A 19,794-nucleotide genomic window follows, 5' to 3' on the forward strand; every position below is an offset into this window, starting at 1 on the left:
TAATTGTGGGCTGCTGGCCATTGAGTAGAACTGTTCTAGATCACTTTCTGTGCATCAGGCACACAACTAAACACTAGATGTGTATATATACACACACACATACACATATACCTATATGCGTGTGTGTAGTAATTTTATTCTTTAGGTTATGCAGTAAAATTGACTTTCCCCCCGTTTTGGTGTACAGTTCTATGAATTTTAACACATGTATAGGTTCATGTAACCCCCACCATAATCAAGATACAGAACAGATCTATCACCCCAATAAATTCCTGCCTGCTATCTCTTTCCAGTGACTTTCATCCCCCATCCCAAGGCTCTGGCAACCACTGGCATGCAGACATAAATGGGGAGACAACTCAGACCCCATAGATGAAGGCAATATCTTAGGGCTAGAAGGAGCATGGGCCCCCGAGACTTCACAGAACAGAGCTGAGTGAGAATAACCTCCTATCGTCATGCCCCTCTCCTTGAGGGCAGGACCTGGAAATTCTGTTCACCAACCTGCAAAGGATTCTGGGAATTAAGGCCTTTCTTCTGGGTGGCCATCATCACAAGCCTCTCCTACAAAATAGGAGGGGTGACAATTAGTCTCTCCTATAACGTTGAGGTTCAAGAAATGTCTCGTGTCTTTATTTTTTAAAAATAAATCGAGTCTGGCTTTGAGCTGCCATTGTCAAGGTCTGGGACAGGCTGACTGTCTCCTGTGGGGCTCCCTCCAGCACAGCCTGGTTCCACGGTTTAGAGAGACCCCGGTATTGTGCACCGTTCCCTCTGCTGCCCAGCGCAGCTGACCAGGGCGGTGCCTTTGTTCTCTGAGGGGCACTATGGCTCCAAGGAGGGGACAGAAGATACCTCTTCCTGAGGACTCGGCCACGGGGACTCATGCCCCAGCCGTGAAGGTCATGGTCTTCATAGCGTGGCTCCTCGGCATCTCCTCAGCCACCCTCATCCAGGGCATTGCCTTAGTGCTTTGCATGGCATTCTCGAGGAACCTCCAAATCCCAGGGGTTTCTGACATAGTCTCAGGGAGTCTTATGGTTAAATCTTTAAAATAAGTATGAATTCTTAAATTCATCCTAATAATGATCTTAAAGATACATATATATTTCAAGACATCTTTAAAAGAGAAATTCAGAAGAGCCTCAGGGAACCTGACCGACCTATGACATGTGACTAAACCTAACAGTGTTAGGTACAATATTTAGAAAGTAGGTGTCTCAAACAGGAGCCTGGAAAGAAACAGATGACATAGTCAATTTGGGTAATTTCAGGAGAACTTAATAAAGGGACCACGCAGTACTTTGGGGCTGGTAACATCAGGGGGCCTGAGGGAGTTTGGGGGGGGAGCTGTTACCAGGACGTGGAGGGGGAGACAGCTGTGGGGAGGGGCCTTCTGTGGCCTCGCCCTCAGCAGCCTCAGGGAAGGAGATGGGAGAAAACAATACCCTGACAGCGCTCTCCTCGCCCCCCTCCTCTGGGTTCCTCATTAGCTGAGCCCAAAGGGAAGCTAGAAGCTAGGATCCAGGTCCTGCGTCCCTGGGCATCAGCCTCCATGGACAGAGACTAGGTCTGGAGAGGCACATGGAATGAAACACTGACGGCATCCAGCACAGTGGGTGATGGAGGACGAGCGTAATAGTAATAAAAGCCAATACAGTAAGTCCCCTGCGTACATACCTTCAAGTTGCGAACTTTCAAAGATGCGAACGTGCATTCCATCAACGTCCGGCGTGAGTGAAATTGCAGCTTGTCCTCTGTCTCCTATTGCTGACGATCCTTCAGCTCTACCATCTCCCACCTCCTCTCCCTCCACCAGTCAGTAACTCTTCTTGCCTGTTCACTCGATGCCAGCCCCTGTGTGCCAGCTGTTGTGCTGTACTACTGTACCGTTCAAGATACTGCCCGGTAAGATTAAAAATGTTTTCTTTGTTTTTTGTGTTTGTTTGTTTTTTATGTATTATTTGTGTGAAAAGTATTATAAACCTATTACAGTACAGTACTGTATAGCCGATTGTGTTAGTTGGGTACCTAGGCTAACTTTGTTGGACAGAACCAACAAATTGGACTTACGAATGCATTCTTGGAATGGAACTCTTTCGTATGTAGGGGACTTACTGTACTTCTTTAGAGCTTGTTTTGCACCAGGGATTATTCAAAGGGCTCTTCATAGATTAACTCATTTAATCCTGCAGGGCAATAATAAGCAAATGACACATAAAGCGAGGTGAGGATTCGGAGGCATTCCTGGCAACTTTTGATTGAAGGGATGAGGGAGGAGGTGGATTAGAGCTGGGTGGCACGGGGTGGGGAGGGGCTTGAAGAGGACATATGTATGTTGAAATGCCCAGATCGAGGCACAAAAGAGGAGCAAACACTCCTGGATCAAAATGCACAATTTATCTCATGGGCCAACGATGGCGAGTGACGTTTTGTATGTGGCAGGAGGGAGGGGAGGAGTTAGGTAGGAAGGGTTTTCATGTTCAGGCAGGATTGGCATCAGGAAGAAGTCAGTGCCTTCCTACCCCTGCCACAGCCATCCAGCTCTCTTTAATCGCACCCTCTGAGAAGGCCAGGCCAGAAGAAGGAGGCCTTGGAGATCATTGATACCAAGGGTAGCCATCGTCATGAAGCTCCCTGTATGCCAGATCTGTTTCCGCCCATTTCCTCTAAAAATCACCACAATCCTGCAAAATAGATACTATTGTCCTTTTTTTATAGATGAGGAAACTAGGCCCAGAGAGGGTTAGTAACTTGCCCAAGGCCACACAGCTAATAGGTGACAGAGCCGAGGCTCAACTTCAAATCCAATGCGCTTCCAACTAGACAATGTTGCCTTCTCTCTGTGAAACAGAAACACGAAACACATGGAAGTGTAGAAAACTGGACAAGACCATGTGCATAAACGATGGGGGTATCGGGATTGAGGAAGAGAGGAGAGTTAAGATTATCTGGGATCATTCTAGAAAGAAAGCAGGCATAAATTGAACTTTGAAGGACAAGGTAGATTACTATTAGTGGAGAAAAGGGAAAGAGTATTCATGGTGGGGGAAATGTGTAACCAAGTGTTTGGAGGCAGGAATGAACATGGTTTCCAGCACAAGCAGAGGCAGCAAACCTGGTGAGAGCAGGAGGCTGAACTGTGGAAGGACTTTACAATAGAAAATATGGGGGCTGAGACTTTGGACAGCCTTCAGTGGGACTTAGGCATCAGTTCAAGTTCTTGAACAGAAGAGTGACACCATGAAAGCAGTGATTAAGGAAGATTAAAATCTAAGGTACACAATTTCCCCCCGCAGACAGGACTTTGAAGAATGCACATGATACAGCGATATGAGTTAGGTTTTTGGTTTTTTTTTTTAACATTTTTATTGAAGTATAATTGCTTTACAATGGTGTGTTAGTTTCTCCTTTATAACAAAATGAATCAGTTATACATATACATATATCCCCGTATCTCTTCCCTCTTGCGTCTCCCTCCCTCCCACCCTCCCTATCCCACCCTTCTAGGTGGACACAAAGCACCGAGCTGATCTCCCTGTGCTATGCGACTGCTTCCCACTAGCTATCTATTTTACATTTGGTACTGTATATATGTCCATATTATGAGTTAGGTTTTAATAGCAAGTGGCTTTTAAGCACAGTCATTGTCTAAGTTTCCCCTCTAGCATTGGGTATGTTTTTTAAAAGGCTGTCATTCAAAATGCAGCTAACATATGAAGTAGGTGTTTTTTCCTTTTTCTAACTTAATGAGTTTATCTGATACTTGTATTACTACTTTTCTGGAAAACTACTGCTCCCAACCACAGCCTATGTGTGTGTGTGCCCACACAGCGGTGTGGAGAGCCCTGTTATTTGACAATGGAGATGGTGGGCACCAGTCACTAGAGCCCTGCCATCTGCCCCCTGACTTGCCTGAACCCTCGGCAGGTGCTGAATAGGAGGGCTTGCTCTGGGGAGCCTCAGGGCTTTGATGCCTAGAACGGGCCTGGCCTGCCTGACCCTGCTTAGACCCTTAGTGGAAGAGTTCCTCTTCCAAGACACAGTAAGAGTCTGGAAGCTGGCCTTGAGTTGGTTTTTATAAAATTGTCAAATCAAAGTTAAGCAAATATAAATGAAATTTCCCTAGGGCTCAAAGAATGAGCAAGCTAGAGAAAGGTGTGACCAATGGCTGAGATGATAAGTGGTCATCTGAGATGCCTAAGTAGGTGACAGTCAAAGTCATGGTCATGGCACACCCACCAAGTGTGAGGCTCTGTGCTAGGCACAGGGTAGATGCAGAAACGACAAAGGCCAAGTATCTGCCCTCAAGTGGAGAAGCCACAGTTGTGGGTTCTCAGATGTTACTTCTTCAAGGACCCCTTCTCTGACACACACACACCTGTCCCATTCAGGAACAGGCGCCTTCTCTGGGGTCCACAGCCCTGTGTGTTTACCCTGATCTCGTTGCTCACCACACCAAATGGTTGTTTGCTAACTTATCTGTCTCCCATGCCTCATCCCTTGGATCAATGTGTTAAAAAGTTGACTGTCCAGTAAAACGGGGTAAGGAAATGGAAATCCAGCCAGGGGAGTGGAGGAATAATTTTGAGTTCTCTTGCGACCATTTGCTTTCCTAAGAGAAGTGATTTATGAAACATCCTCTCCAAGCTCAGAAAGAAACCATCTCATGTGCTTCTGGGCTCCAGAGTAATTGTGGAATTCTGGGAAACTGCAGCCACCCACAGGCTAAAGGATGCTCAGCCAGCCGGGATGGGCTGGACGTTGGGGCAGGGCTACTAGGAGGAAATGCCAGTCACGTTTGACCCTCTCAATCCCGGCGGGGGGTGGGGGGGGGAGATGCAGCCGGTCTTTGTTTCCACCAGTCTTTGTTCTCCTACAAGGGAAGTGGCTTAGGGTGACAGTGCCCATCACTGTGGGAATATTGCCCCTCACTCTTCTGGTTCACTTACATCATGGCATCCAGGCCTGGGTGTCCATGCTTGACCAGTATGACAGCACAGTATTTGAAAGGAAAAAAGGACAGCTAATGAAAGGCCACCACCCAGTGGTTAGGTCTTTGTGGATTGTCACGTGAAGAATCATATTTCCTTCCTCCCTCCCTCCCTCCACATGATCTCAATTCTTCCTTGACTTCTCTGTTCTTTCACCTGGTTCTGGAAAATATTCTTTAGGCCTCTGGACAATAATAGACTAACTATAGGTGATGAAAAACACAATCCCACATTCCATTCTCCAATGTTAAGTTCACTCTAATTATGTGGGCATAATGAGTTGACACAAGACACAGAGCGGTCACACGCATACTAGGCAGTCGTGGTTTCTTAGCAACAAGCTAGAAACTTTGTTAAGCAGGTCTTGTTTGTGTCTGGGTTCATGTGCATTCAGAGCTGTAGTGACTGTTGAATGTAGATGGACATTTTGTACGTGTGCTGATTTCTTCTCGAGACTCTATTTCCATGCAATCACTTAACAAAGAGTTTGAAAGGCTGTAGTATTCTTGAAATTGCTTTATGGGTCTGGAGCTAACTTTAAGAGGAATTAATCTTATCTGTTTATGCTTACCATTTAATGTGTGCTGTGCTCTGAGTTATAACGATTTGCCTGAAGTGGCACAGAGTATTTGTTCTTAAGAGCCATCAATCCGTCCCATGTCCTGTTGCTTAAGTGATCTTAAGGACATGCCTTATTTCTACTTCAACTCCTGTAATAAAGGTTCGGGGAGGAGAAGACACATGTCCCACGTGACTTAGCTAGTGAGGGTCAGGACTAGGATTCAGACCCAGCTCAGCCCACTGGGTCATGTCTGTGGGGTATACAGGAGGTTTTTGGTTTGAGACTTGAACTCCTATAGTGTGACCCCTCAAAGATGGTAGCCGGTGCGTTCTTGGGTGTCTGTGACTTTTATTACTCTCCTAGAGCCTAGGATCAAATGGTCATTGTTCTGTAAGGCCTTCCTTCTGGATCAAGATTCCCTGGGAGGGAATAAAGCCAGACTCTCGACTCCACAGTATACACTGCCTGCTCCATCACTGGCATTCTATCAGTATGTGCTGAAGAGTGAGTGAGGGAGTAAACGAGTGATTCTAATTCTATTCACAGCCAAGGTTGACGCTTGCCATGCAAACCGAAGCAGAACATAATGGTTTCCATTACCCAACACTCAGGAGATTACTTTGCCATAAACGACAGTATTTTGCACGTTACCAGAGAATTATAAGTTCTCATTGTTCAAATTATTGTTCTCAATAATATTGTGGTGACACAGGCAGAGAAACGGAGCTGCCCTTTCTTATGAAACAGCGAGCTGGCGTGAGTCAGGAATGAGCCTTATCAGGCATTGGGGCGAAACAGGTGCCAGCAGACAGCCTGGGCTCTGTGTGCCAAGGCAAACGCTGTCACAGCACACAGCGTTAAAGATCCTCGCATAGTCTCGCTGAGAAATTGTGTGGAAGTATTTGATACCAGCTCAATCTGTTTCACCCTGAATGCGGCCCCTTCTGATATAGGCTTACTTCTAAGGTGCTTTGAGTCTTTTGGGCCACAGCACCTATTTATAGCTGGGTCTCCAAATATAAATGAATAAAGGCTCTGCTTCACTTTCCCCATCCAACCCACACCCTCTGGAAGCACCTCATAGCACATTCTGTATCTCCAAGTTGTACCTGGATGTGCAGTCTGGAGAAGCTAGTGGACCATCAATCACTCTCTCATTTGTGTCTATTCATTAAACATTTTTTCTATTTTTTTTCTCTCTTATATTACATACTCATCAATTTCTTGCCACGTGCCAGACTCACTGGGAGATGTAAAAATGAAGGAAGAAGCCCCACTCATGGGACACAGTGCCCTGGTCTGTGGGGCAGATTTTATCAAAGTTTTTCGGGCAAAGGAGGGGTCTTTACAACTCAGCAATGCCAACTACTTAATATGGAATATTAGACATCACTGTCTTTAAAAGTCCTTCCACTATTATGCCTTGTGTTTTGGTATCTCCTCTCTCCCCTCTTTCTTAGCAGGGGTGTCTTTCTTTCCTGCCCCCTAAATGATTCAGGGAAGACCTGTGATGGCTGAAGTTTCACTAAGGCAATCTCCTTGAACAGGAAGCACCCTCCTTGGTGTTATTTCCTGTCTTACCTGTCTTTTTAAGGGGAAAGAGTGAGTAGTATATCTATATATTTTACTAATTTTATTTTTGTTTAATTTTTAAAGTTAATTTATTTTTTAAAAGTTTTTATTGAAATATAGTTGATTTACAATGGAGTAGTATAAGGATTTGATTTATCCACGGATATGAGTTTGATCACACACTTTTGCCTCCACCCCATCCCCACGCTCCTGCTTTGTCTAAGAAATAACACTTGAGTAACTAAAATCAGTTTTGGTATTAAAACACTTATATGGTCATTACATAAAGCTGCCCTTGTTAATGGTTTGCATATCTTGTTTCTCCTCTTAGATCATAAGCTCAAATAGGCGGGGGCTGCATCTCATTTTCACCCCTTTTGTTCCTGCTTAGCTCCAAGCATGGTGCTGGGTGAGTAGAGTGACGCCTTACAAATATTTCTGTTAGATGGAATATGCTTTTGTCTTGGGTTTGAATAAAGGAGTCCCTTCCTTTTTGCAACAGAGTTGGATATGCAGAACAGGAACCCAAATCAGCTTTTAACTCTGCTTGTTGAAGGAACTGCTGAATAAATTCAAGGTTAAAAACACAGACAAGTGGGAATTCCCTCACAGTCCAGTGGTTAGGACCCTGAGCTTCCACTGCAGGCGGCCTGGGTTTGATGCCTGGTTGGGGAACTAAGATCCCACAAGCCATGCAGTGTGGCCAAAAAAAAAAAAAAATATATATATATATATATATATACATATATGTATATATAAATAATAAAATAAAATCACAGACAAGTAACAAATGTGTGATGTGGCCAGGTTTATGCCAACAGGGAGCAGCGAGGCTGCAAGCACTTGGGTGGCACTGCTTCCCTTCAGAGCTCTGAAATCCAAATTACAAAACAAAACAAAATATTGTGCTGGTAAACAAACCCGGAACCCATCCTCAGAAGCCAGCAGATGAGGGAAGCTTGCCTTGGTCCACACGCCGTGCTTAGTTCCTCTACTCCTGCGCAGGTGCCAGTGTCCCATCGGACCTCACTTACCAAACACAAGTTCAAAGATAAAGTTGCCAAGAATTTCAGGATGGTGACAGTAGAGCATTAAACCTCAAGCTTGGGGCTCTACTGAGCACAAGCCTTCCCTGTGCTACTGTCCAGGCTGCAGGCCCATGAAGCTGGCCCTGCCTAGCACATACTAAGTACTCAAATGCTTGGTTAATGAATAAACAAATGTTACTTCTCAAGACCACGCTTAATTAACCAAAGCTCAACTGTTGGAATTATTCTAGGACCCAATTACAATATGGGTGGGGAGATTCTCTCATACACCCACCACAATTCTCCTCGACTCCAGCTGGGTGTCCTACAGTCTAACTCAATTCTGGTGCTATCTACTTGGAAGTAGCATCAGATCCTACAGGTGGAGGGCTCAGCCCCACAATTCTGCACCCCACCACCTCAGTTGCTAATCACAAGTCCAGGTTGTCACCAGGGCTTCTGACCCATCAGCAGTAAATCAGAGGTTCCCACGACCCCCTCTTCGAGTTTGATTAATTTGCTAGAGCGGCTCACAGAACTCAGGAGAACAGTTTACTTACATTTACCAGTTTATTATAAAAGGGTATGATAAAGGATACAGACGAACTGCCAGATGGAAGAGATGAGGGCGTGAGGCTTCCACGCGCTCTCTGTGTACCACTCTTCCATCACCTCCACCTATGCACCGACCTGGAAGCTCTCCGAGTCCCTACTGTTGGGATTTTATGAAGGCTTCCTCACAGAGACATGATCAATTACTAACTCCATTCCCGCCTTTCTCCCTTTCTGGAGGACAAGGGGGGGGGGGTGTTGAAAATGCTAAGCTTCTAATCAAGGCTTGGTCATGCTGGTGACCAGCCCCCATTCAGGAGCTCACCCAGAGTGGCCTCAACAGAACAAAAGATGTTCCTAGTGTTCTTCTTTTTTTTTTTTTTTTGGGCTGTGGCGGGTCTTAGTTGGGACACGTGGGATCTTTGTTGAGGCATGCGGGCTCTTCCTTGAGGTGCGCAGGCTTCTCTCTAGCTGTGGTGTGCGGGTTTTTTTTTTTTCTCTCTCTCTAGTTGTGGCCCGCAGGCTCCCGGACACTTGGGCTCTGTAGCTTGCAGCACGCGAGCTCAGTAGTTGTGACACTCGGGCTTAGTTGCCCCGAGGCATGTAGGATCTTAGTTCCTTGACCAGAGATCAAACCCGGGTCCCCTGCATTGTAAGGCGGATTCTTTACCACTGGACCACCAGGGAAGTCCCCGCTCCTAGTGTTCTTATTACTTAGGAAATTACAAGGGTTTTAGGAACTCTGTGCTAGGAACCAGGGGCAGAGACCAATGTATATATTTTCTATTATCTCACAATTGTCTATTATGGCGGACCTAATAGAAAATTTCTCTCTCAGATATTGAAAAAAACTTCGGAGCCAAGAGTTTTAATCTCTTTTTCTTTTGAGATTTGTTAATCAGCTGCAGTACTGAGCAGATCTGAGTTTCACCAATTCCGTCTTTTGCTAGAGAGAGGTAGTCCTCGAGAGAGGAGGATGGGAATTGATTTTGTTCTGTTTTGCTTTCAATTAATTTTTTTGTTCTTAATTTTTAAAAGTCAAGAAAGGTAAGAGCACCATTCTGTTTCTCCCTGTGCACATGCGACTTAACAAAATAGGGTTCAGATACACCTGAGACAACTGTGTCTAAAAAGTCAGAGACTTTTACTCAGCTATGCCTCTGTCTCCAGACAGGAGGATATGTTATCTGAAAAGTACAGGCCACTATGATGAAAGCTGATGGACTGACAATCCTAGATTTACTTTTAACTGGGCTGGGGGGAAAGAGGGGCATGGAAAATTCATGGTTGGGAGAAGCAAGTCCCTGCAAAGGAAAGATTAATGTTCTTGGTGTACAGAATTTGATACATTAATGACCACCCTGATTCAGAAAAGCTTAGATGAACAAACTTGTCGAGGCAACATTACCACAATCCTTTGGGGGGCCTGGAGGCCCTGGGTTTTCCTATGTATTCATGTGTCGATGCCAAGGTGAAAAAATGCCACTGAAAGAGGTTGGAATGCAATTTTCCCAAAGTGGGTAGGTGGGGAAGAAATCAAATGACATACACTCGGAATTTCGTTCTGACTCTCTCCTAAGTGAAGATCATCATTGATTAAGAAACTCAAGAGAATCAGATTTACACTACATTTATGTATTCATTCAGCCAACATTTCTTGAGCTGTAGGCCAGGCACCGTGTTAGGTGCTGGGGCCTTGAAGCAAAATTCAGCTAAATACTCATGCCGGAGAAGCCCTCAGTTTACCCTGAAACGAAAATGCGGTGGATGGGATAGGGGGTGGGCATGGAGCTCTCCCCGCTCCTGGTGCTTTGGGAAAATGACCGTTCACATCCAGAGCCCCTGATGCTGGAAGTCATTCTACCCCACAGAGGTTGGTAAGCTATGAGTTATCATGGCGACAGAGTAAACAGATGGAACAGGGTGTGAGGGCCCCAGCTGTGAGTGTACTGTCTCCTCCTCCTCTGCCTGAGTTCTAGCCTGACGCTCCCTTGCTTCCTGCAGAGACCATTTTCCTGGATGTGGGATTTGGCTGGAGAAGAAGAGCAGATGGAAGGGGGCTGCTGGGAAGGGGAGAGAATAGTAGAGACACTACAGATTCATACAGAATAACAAGTAAAATTTAGCGTAACACTTATGGGACCCTCCTCATGTGCCAGGCACTACTGCAGCCTCATCTCAGCTGATTCTCATCGTAACGCTCTGGCAGTCTTCTTTCCCCCAATATAGAGGTGAGAAAACTGAGGCTCAGAAGGGCTGTAGATAAATTGCCCAAATAGGCAGCAGAGCTGAGATGAGAATCTGAGTCTGTCTGATTCGCATGCCTGTGCTCTCAGCGCCGAGTTTCAGTGGTTCTGAACGGTATGTAGGTACAGCGAACCTGGGGGTGTGTGTGGGGGGGGGTGCAGGGCTAAAATGCAGAGTCCTGGGCATAGCTCCAGACCTACTGAATCAGAATGTCTGGGGGCCCAGCGATCAGAACACGAAGGGATCTTGCGGGTCTTAGAGATCTGAGTGGGGCCTGGAGACAGGAAGTGACTTTCCCCAGGTCCCAGGGTGAGTCAGGACTAGGATTCAGGTCTTCCACACCAGCTTAGTGGGCTTAAAGGTGTGCAGTGGGGTGCTGACAGGACACCAGCAGAGGATATGGTGGGCCCAAACACTGAAAGTTGTTCTTCATTTACGGTGATAAGGCTCCATCTAGCTAGAAGAGAGAAGCCCTATCTGGTGCTCATTGTATTTCTTTCCAGCATTACCGCCTGCAAGGCCAACCCACTTCCTAGCCCAGTCACCAGGGTAACCATTACCCCCACCTTGACAGTCAAATGCGTACGCAGCTTCTTGCACCTACATCCAGGGCCAAGGGACCCAGCCCTATAATCAGCCTCCCGCCGCCTCTACACAGTCAGCAGCGCCAGCTCCCTGCTCTCAGGGCCCATCACCCCATCACCAATCTGCAGACACCCCTCCCCGTGCTCACACGCTGCATGCTGCTTCCCTCGCCCACTGCCTCCCAGGAGACGAATGTGCAATCTGCTCCTGGTGTGTCTCATCACCTCTGGAGGGAGGAATCTGCCCTCGAGTTGGGGCACAACCCAACACACGTGGCCCACACATGAGAGAAAACACCCCCTCCCAGAGGAGGGGCGCGGTGGCAGTGAACGCCCTCTCTCCCTCCAGAGACAGCTGAGGGGGCGGCTGGAGTTTGGAAGAGTTTGCAAAGTGACGATCAGGAGAGGGGCTGAGGCAGCTAACAGGGAGGAGGACTCGGGGGAAGCTGGGCGCCCAGATCCTGCTGCTAATGAAGCAGCTCCCTGCCTGCCCAACCCCAGGGTGCTCTGTCGAGGAAACGGGAGCCCCCTCCGTCACCACAGTCACCTGGAGTCTGCCCCTGCAGGTGATGGGGCTGGGCGCCCTGTGCAAGGACCTGTCAGAATGCTTTCATGAGGCTGGGCTGCTGGGGCCATGGAGGCCCCTTCAGGACTTCAAAAGGACCAATTCCATCCAGCCCACTCAATGCCCTGCTTGCTAGGCTGCACTCCTTTGATCCCCTTCCTCGATGGCTGGAGCCACTCAATGCTCCTGACCAGCTCTATGCTGACCTGGGCGGCAGACACCTCGGCTGTTCCCCTCCTCACTATTCCTTCCCTCATCCGCCTGCTTGGGCACATCTTAGGCCGTCTCAGATTCTCTGCGTCTCCGCTGTCTCCTAGGCTCTGAGCCTCTTCAACCCTAAGGACCAGGGATTGCTGTCCTGATTACCTTACTTTCTCAGTTCCCTGCAGCCTGAGGGGTTGGAGCCTTCATTTCCTAACTGGGACTGAGCCCTTACTCTTGAGGGTTTGGAATCTGGCTCCCCCAGAAGCTGCTGAAAGAGCCAGGTGAAACCATTAGAGTGCTGGGGACTTAACTCCCCAAGGAGCCAACTGTGACCTACAGAAGGTAGACAGCAGAAGGAAGCCTTACCCGCCTGCTTCCCACGGGCAGTTCCCTGGCCCGGGCTTCTGCGTAGCCTGTCTGCAGACGTCCTCCGTGGCTGAACACCGGGCTGTGCCTCTTCACGAACTGGTGGCCAGCTCGGCAGCACAGTACCTGCATCTGCTTCCCTTTCTGCCCCACCTCACTTCACTCTCTTACTCTGGCTGCCCTAGGATTGCACCTCCCAAGGAAGGGTTTTCTAGGGAATCTGGGCTAAGTCAGGACCAAGATTGAAAGAGGACAGAATCCTCATTCGATATTATCTAGCCTAATTCCCTCATTTGACAGAGGGAGCTGAGGGCCAGAGAAGTTAAGTGATTTCCTCAAGTTCACAGCTAGTTAATGGAGAAGCTATGCCTATTCATCACTTTAACGACGAATTAATAAGCACCTACCACGTACCAGGCACTATTCTAGGCCCTGGGAATGCAGCGGTGAATAACACGGACAAAATCCCTCCTTTTATGGAAGACAACATTTGAGTGGAGGGTTAGAGGGAAAAAAAGACCGTAAAAGAGATAAGTAAAATACTCAGAATGTTAGACTGATAAGGGCTGGTGGTGGTGATGGCTGGATATTATGGGCTGGACCGTGTCCTCCAAAATTCACCTGTTAAAGTCCTAACACCTAGTACCTCAGAATGTGACAGTATTTGGAGATAGGGCCATTAAAGAGGTCATTAAGTTAAAATGGGGCCATTATAGTGAGCCCTAACCCAATATGCCTGGTGCCCTTATAAGAAGAGAAAATTTGGACACATGAAGAGACATCAGGGATGCCACACACAGAGAAGAGACCCTGTGAGGACATAGTGAGAAGGCGGCCATCTGCAAGCCTCAGGAGAAACCGACCCTGCCAACACCTTGATCTTGGACTTCCAGCCTCTAGACTGTGAGACAGTACATTTCTGTTGTCACCCAGTCTGTGGTATTTTGTTATGGTTGCCTTAGCAAACTAAAATGGATTTTATTTTCATAAAAGGCATCCTGAGCTGGCCTCACCGAGGTGACACCTGAGGAAAACTCTGAAGGATGTGATGGGGTGAGTTGTTTGCAACTCTGACGGAAGAGCATCCCAGTCGGAGGGACCTCAGGCTTCATGGCTCTGACGGGGCTCATACCTCAAGTGGTCAAGGGATAGCAAAGACGCCAGCGTGCGTACAGAAAGCAGAGCGGGTGAGGCAGAAACCGGGAGGCTGTGAGACCAGAGATGTGACGGGATGTGGGAGGACGTTCTCTGCATGAGACGGGGAGTTACTGCGGAGTTTAGAGCAGTGGTTCTCAATTGGGAGGAAGGGGATTTCGCATCCAAATTTGGCAATGCCTGAAGATATTTTCCATGGTCAGTACTGAGGAGGAGTGAGGAGAGGTCAGGATCAGACACTGGTATCTAGTGGGTAGAGGCCAGGAATGCTGCTGAATATCCTACAATGTACAGGACAGCATTTCCTTCCAGCTCCCCAATAAAGAATGACCAAGGTCCGCATAGTAACAAGGTTGAGAAGCCCTGGTTTAGAGCACAGGATCATTCTGGCTGTGTTGGGAGTGACTTCAAAAGAAGAACAGGCAGCCTTCCCTGGTGGCACAGTGGTTGGGAATCTGCCTGCCAGTGCAGGGGGGCACGGGTTCGATCCCTGGTCTGGGAAGATCCCACATGCCACAGAGCAACTAAGCCTGTGCGCCACAACTACTGAGTGTGTGCTCTAGAGCCCACGAGCCACAACTACTGAGCCCGCGTGCTACAACTACAGAAGCCCATGCACCTAGAGCCCGTGCTCCACAACAAGAGAAGCCACCGCAGTGAGAAGCCCACGCACCGCAACGAAGAGTAGTGCCCGCTCGCCGCAACTAGAGAAAGCCCACGCGCAGCAACAAAGACCCAAGGCAGCCGAAAATAAAATAATAAAAAAGAAGAACGGGGAATTTCCTGGCAGTCCAGTGGTTAGGACTTGGCGCTTTCGCTGATGTGGCCTGGGTTCAATCCCTGGTGGGGGAACTAAGATCTCGCAAGCTGTGTGACGCAAAAAAAAAAAAAAAAAAAAGGGGGAAGAACAGAGGCTCTGTTAATCCAGGGGACTTGGCCAGGGTGGCAGAAGATCTCCTACTATGCCAGTTTAGTGCTCCCTGCCTCCTCCCTCTTTCTCTTTTCACTTTCTCAACAAACATTAACAGAACACTTACTATGTGTTAACTGTTGTCCCAGGTGCTGGGCAGATTCCAACAGGTGTGGCCCACTAGGACCCTCGTCTAGTTCACCCAGACTCAAGCTGGCGAGAAGGGAGCTGTTACAGGGAGCAGGTGCTGACTTGGGGAAGTCCGCTTGGGGCTGCAGGGGGACCTCTGCAGCAGTTGTCAGCAGTTGCTGTCTACTCAGACACTAAAGAAAACACAGGATGAGCACTGGGTGGGTGACAGCTCACCTCGCCTAAAACTTGGAAATCATCCTAATGCCTCTGTCTCCCTGACCCCCACCCCTCCACCCCTAATCCATTCCCAGTTACCTCCAAAATCTCTCTTGTAGCTATTCACATTGCTCCATCTTTATCATCATGACTCTAGTCCAAGCAACTATCATTTCCTACCTGGTGTCTCTATCGTCACTCTTGTGCCCCTAGAATCTTTTATTCGTTAGGACAGATGGGCCATGCTGCAGTAACAGAAAACTCAGTGAATTCTCAGTGGCTTAACACAAAAAAGGTTTATTTCTGACTTATGCAAAAGTAGGTAAGGTGGACCTCCTCCGTCAGTCTCCTAACTCTGTATTTTTTCCATAGCCGTTATCATACTTTGTAATTATCTATTTAATTATATGATTATTGGATCCATTTCTATTGCTATCCCTAGGGTGTGTGCTCCTTGATGGTAGGGCCTCTACCTGGCTTGCTATGTATCCCTAGGCCTAGAACAATGCCTATAATATACCTACAATTAATGCCTTAATATAACATACAAAGTAGAATTCTTGAAATATTTTTTGAATGAATGAATGGACGAGTGCAGTGGCTACACTACAACTGGAAACCATATCATCTCCCAGATCTAAAAAATTCTAAAATACTTCATGCATAAAACATGATATGGAATACATATGTATACTTTAAGCCTAACAATAAAACGCTCACATATCACTACACTACCCAGTTCAAAAAATAACACATCACTTGGAACTTCCCTGGTGGTCTAGTGCTTAAGACTCTGTGCTCCCAATGCAGGGGCCCGGGTTTGATCCCTGGTCAGGGAAATAGATCCCGCGTGCCACAACTAAGACCCAGCGCAGCCAAATAAATAAATACATAAATACATAAATACTAAAAAAAAAGACTCCATACTTCTACTGCAGGGGGCTCGATCTCTGGTCGGGGAACTAAGACCCCACATGCCAAGTGCAGAGCGGCCAAAAAATTAAAAAACGAAAAAAACACATCACCAATGTCTGCATGCCCCTCCCTGATCACATCTCAGTCCTAGAGAGTAACAAAAGACTGCATTTTGTGTCTATCATCTCTTTTTCCTTTTCATCATTTTAACCACATATGGATATTACATATACTATTGTTTTTGAACATTATATAAATAGTATCACACTGTAGATAATCTTTGGTGATTTGCATTTGTTGGTCAACATGTTTGTGAGATTTATCTTTGTAGAATTACGTAGTTCGGGTTCATTTTTGCCCTGATAGTTTCCATTGATTGAGTATAATACAACTAATTTATTCTCCTGTTGATGGGCATTTGAGTTGTTACCAGGTTTTTGCAATTATAATTTGTACTGCTGTGAACTTTCTTGTGCATGTCTCTTTGTGCAAGTGTGCAAAGAGTTCCTCTAGGGTACATAGTACATACCTTGAAGAGGTAAATTCCATTTTACAAGTTAATGCCAAATTATTTTCCAAAGTGGCTTCCAAAGTGTTTGCACCAATTTTCACTTCCACCAACACTGTCCAAGAGTTCCTTTTGTTTTACACCCTTCAGACACCTGATGCAGCCAGACTTTAAAATTTTTGCCTCTCTGGTGGGTGTCAACATTTACCTTCTCCTGATTATTAATGAGGTTGAACTTCTTTTCATAGGTTTATTAGCGGTTCTTCTTCTGCAAAACGGTTGTATATATATTGCCCATGTTTCCACTTAGTTGTCTTCTTACTGATTTTTTTGGAATTCTTAATTCTGGACAGCAATTCTTCTTTGGTTATTTTCTTGTAAATATCTTTTCCAGGTCTATAGTTTTTTTTGTTACTGTCTTTGTGTCTTTTGATGAATACGAGTTCTTATTTTTAAGATAGTTACATTTATCACTTTTAGAGCATGTGCTTTTTGTTTTGTATAAGAACAGTCTCCCTATTCTGATGTCATAAAACTATTCTATATTTTCTTCCAAAAGTTTGAAAGATTTGTCTTTAGTTTTTTTTTATTCACCTGAAATTGATTTTGTCTATGGTCTGAGGTAGAAATCTAATTTAAATATTTTTCTCATTATTGCATTATAATTACATTCGTTTCCTACTGCTCCTGTAACACATTACCACCAATCTAGTGGCTTGAAAAACACGAATTTATTATCTTACAGCTCTGGAACTCAGAACTGGGCTTCACTGGGCTAAAATCAAGGTGTCAGCAGGGCCTACACTGCACTCCCATCTGGAGGCTCTAGGAGAAGTTTTTTTTCCCCTTTTCCAGCTTCTAGAAGTTGTCCCCTTGAGCCCTCTTCCATCTTCAAAGCCAGCAATGGCCGGTCAAGATTCTTTTGTATCACATCACTCTGACACTGGCCCTTCTGCCTCCCTCTTTTACTCATAAGGACCCTTATGATTACACTGGGCCCATCTGGATCATCCAAGATAATCTTCCCACCTCAAAATCCTTAAACTAGTCACATCCTTAAAGTCCCTTTTGCCACGTAGGTAACAGTCACACATTCAGAGGATTAGGATGTGGACATCTTTGGGAGAGCATTATTCTGCCTCCCACAATAATCAACTGATTCAGCACAATTTATTTAATCTTTTCTGAACCTGGGTACCGGGAAACACTGGTCTGGTGGTAATAATAATAATAATAGCAAGCACTGAATGTTTGCTGTGTACCAGGAATTTCTCTAAGCATTGTATGCATATTACCTCACTTAATACTTACATGACTTTATGCTAAGGCCAGTACTATTATTTCTATCTTAGAGATGAGTAAAGTGAGGGACAAAGTGATTAAGTACCTTTCCTACAATAGGAAATGGCAGAGCCAGGACTCGAACCCTGGCAGTTGGGATCCTAAGTCCATGCACCCAACCACCATGCTACTGTTCAATGAACAAAATAAATACATAAATCTAGCTTCCCTTAGCTGCTCAAGCCTAAGTCACATAACTTCTTTGAGCCTCAGTTTCTTCATCTATAAAATTGGAAAAGGGGTGCATCTCTTCTGCATTTCACGGGGCTGCTCTGAGGACACACTGAGACAAGCTGTAACAAAGCAGTTCAGATCAGGAAAACAGGGCTCCAGGAGTCATTCCACTGCATGTCACTGGCAGAGCCAGGACTGGGACTCAGGTTTCCTGGCAAGGTGGGCTATTTCCACCAGAGGGTGGGAACTACAGCAGGCACAGCTGTTCAAATTGACTATTTCCCCTTCATCAACCTCATGCCCATGAAAGCTGTGTCTGTGTAGTTAATCAATTGTTCATTAAGAATGTCATCAAGTCTCAGAGGATGTTATTACAAAATTCAAATATGAGATAACACTTCTTAGCTGAGACAGGGTAAAGCGTACAAGTATTGTTTAGTAGCAGCTACAAATCAAGGGGAAAAGGAAGAGAATTTCAGAAATTGACAGAAGGGGGAGGCTGCAAGGTATTTGCTAAGGAAAACCACCTCCACCATGTCTTTGCTTCTTCTCCATCCTGATCCCGTCAAGATGCACCCCTTTTCGTTTTCCCTTGAATTCTCCTTAGTGGAGTAGGTATCAGAAAACCTGACTTTCAGCTTTGGGGTAATGCCTGACCATATTTTGCTTTGACCTTCAGGGCAATATTGAAAAAAAAAAGAAAAAGGGCGAAGAGTGGGAGGATTCACTCTACCAGATATTAGGACATATAACAAAGTCATAGCAATAAAATCAGTGTAGCACTGGTACAGGAACAGATCTAGATCAACAGAAGAGCAATGAGAGCCCAGAAACAGAGACAGGTGTCTATGGAGACTCGGCTTACAACACAGATGCCGTCACATCTTGGTGGGGAAAAGATGGATTGTTTGGTGGGTACTGCTGGGAAAACTGGCTCAGCATGCACAGAAAATAATATTGTATTCCTATTTGCAGTACATGCGAGGTGAACTCCAGATGAATTAAGACATGTGACAGGTAAAAGTATGAAGCAAAATAGGGAAAAATGTAGGAGAATATTTTGCAGCCACGCGTAGGAAAAGATCTTTAAACGAGACCCCAAAAGCACTCTTCACAAGGCTGAAATTGGATGCATTTGGCTACATCAAAATTAAGGATTTCCCCTACACTGTAGGATAGCAAAGACCAAGCTAAAAGGATGCAAGAAAGACTGGGAGATACTGGCAATGTCCAAGGCTGACAAGGGATTAATATTTAGAATATGTAAGAAACTTTAAAAGTTCACTCAGAAAAATAATAGGAAATTTAGCAGAAAAATAGGCAAAAGATGTAGCAGCTAGTTCACGGAAGGAAAAACATCTCTATGGCTCTTAAGCATATGGAAAAATGGTTATCACTAATCATGAAAATTAAAATGTGATACTACTTTACCAATGCCAGATTAATAGAAATTGGGACATAATACCAAATGTTAGCATATAAAGTGGAGAAACAGGAACCTTCCTATCTTCATGTGCCATTGGTGGCGGTGCAAACTGGCAAAGCCATTCTGGAGAGTACCATGGCAGAGTGAAACCAAGCAGTGTAGACTACGTGATCTAGCAACTCCATTTCTCTCTTATGGTCCATAAGAGACACGTGTAATACCCATTCCAGCATTGTTTGTGATAACAAGGAACTGCTGGCAACCTAAGTGTTCACTGATTAAGGAACTGGTAAGTAAAATGTGCTAGACGCACAAATCAAATACTTTTAGTGGTCAGAATTAA

The sequence above is a fragment of the Balaenoptera borealis genome (assembly GCF_965194805.1).
Source record: "Balaenoptera borealis genome assembly, contig: HAP1_SCAFFOLD_749, whole genome shotgun sequence".
In the NCBI taxonomy this organism is placed as follows: Eukaryota; Metazoa; Chordata; class Mammalia; order Artiodactyla; family Balaenopteridae; genus Balaenoptera; species Balaenoptera borealis.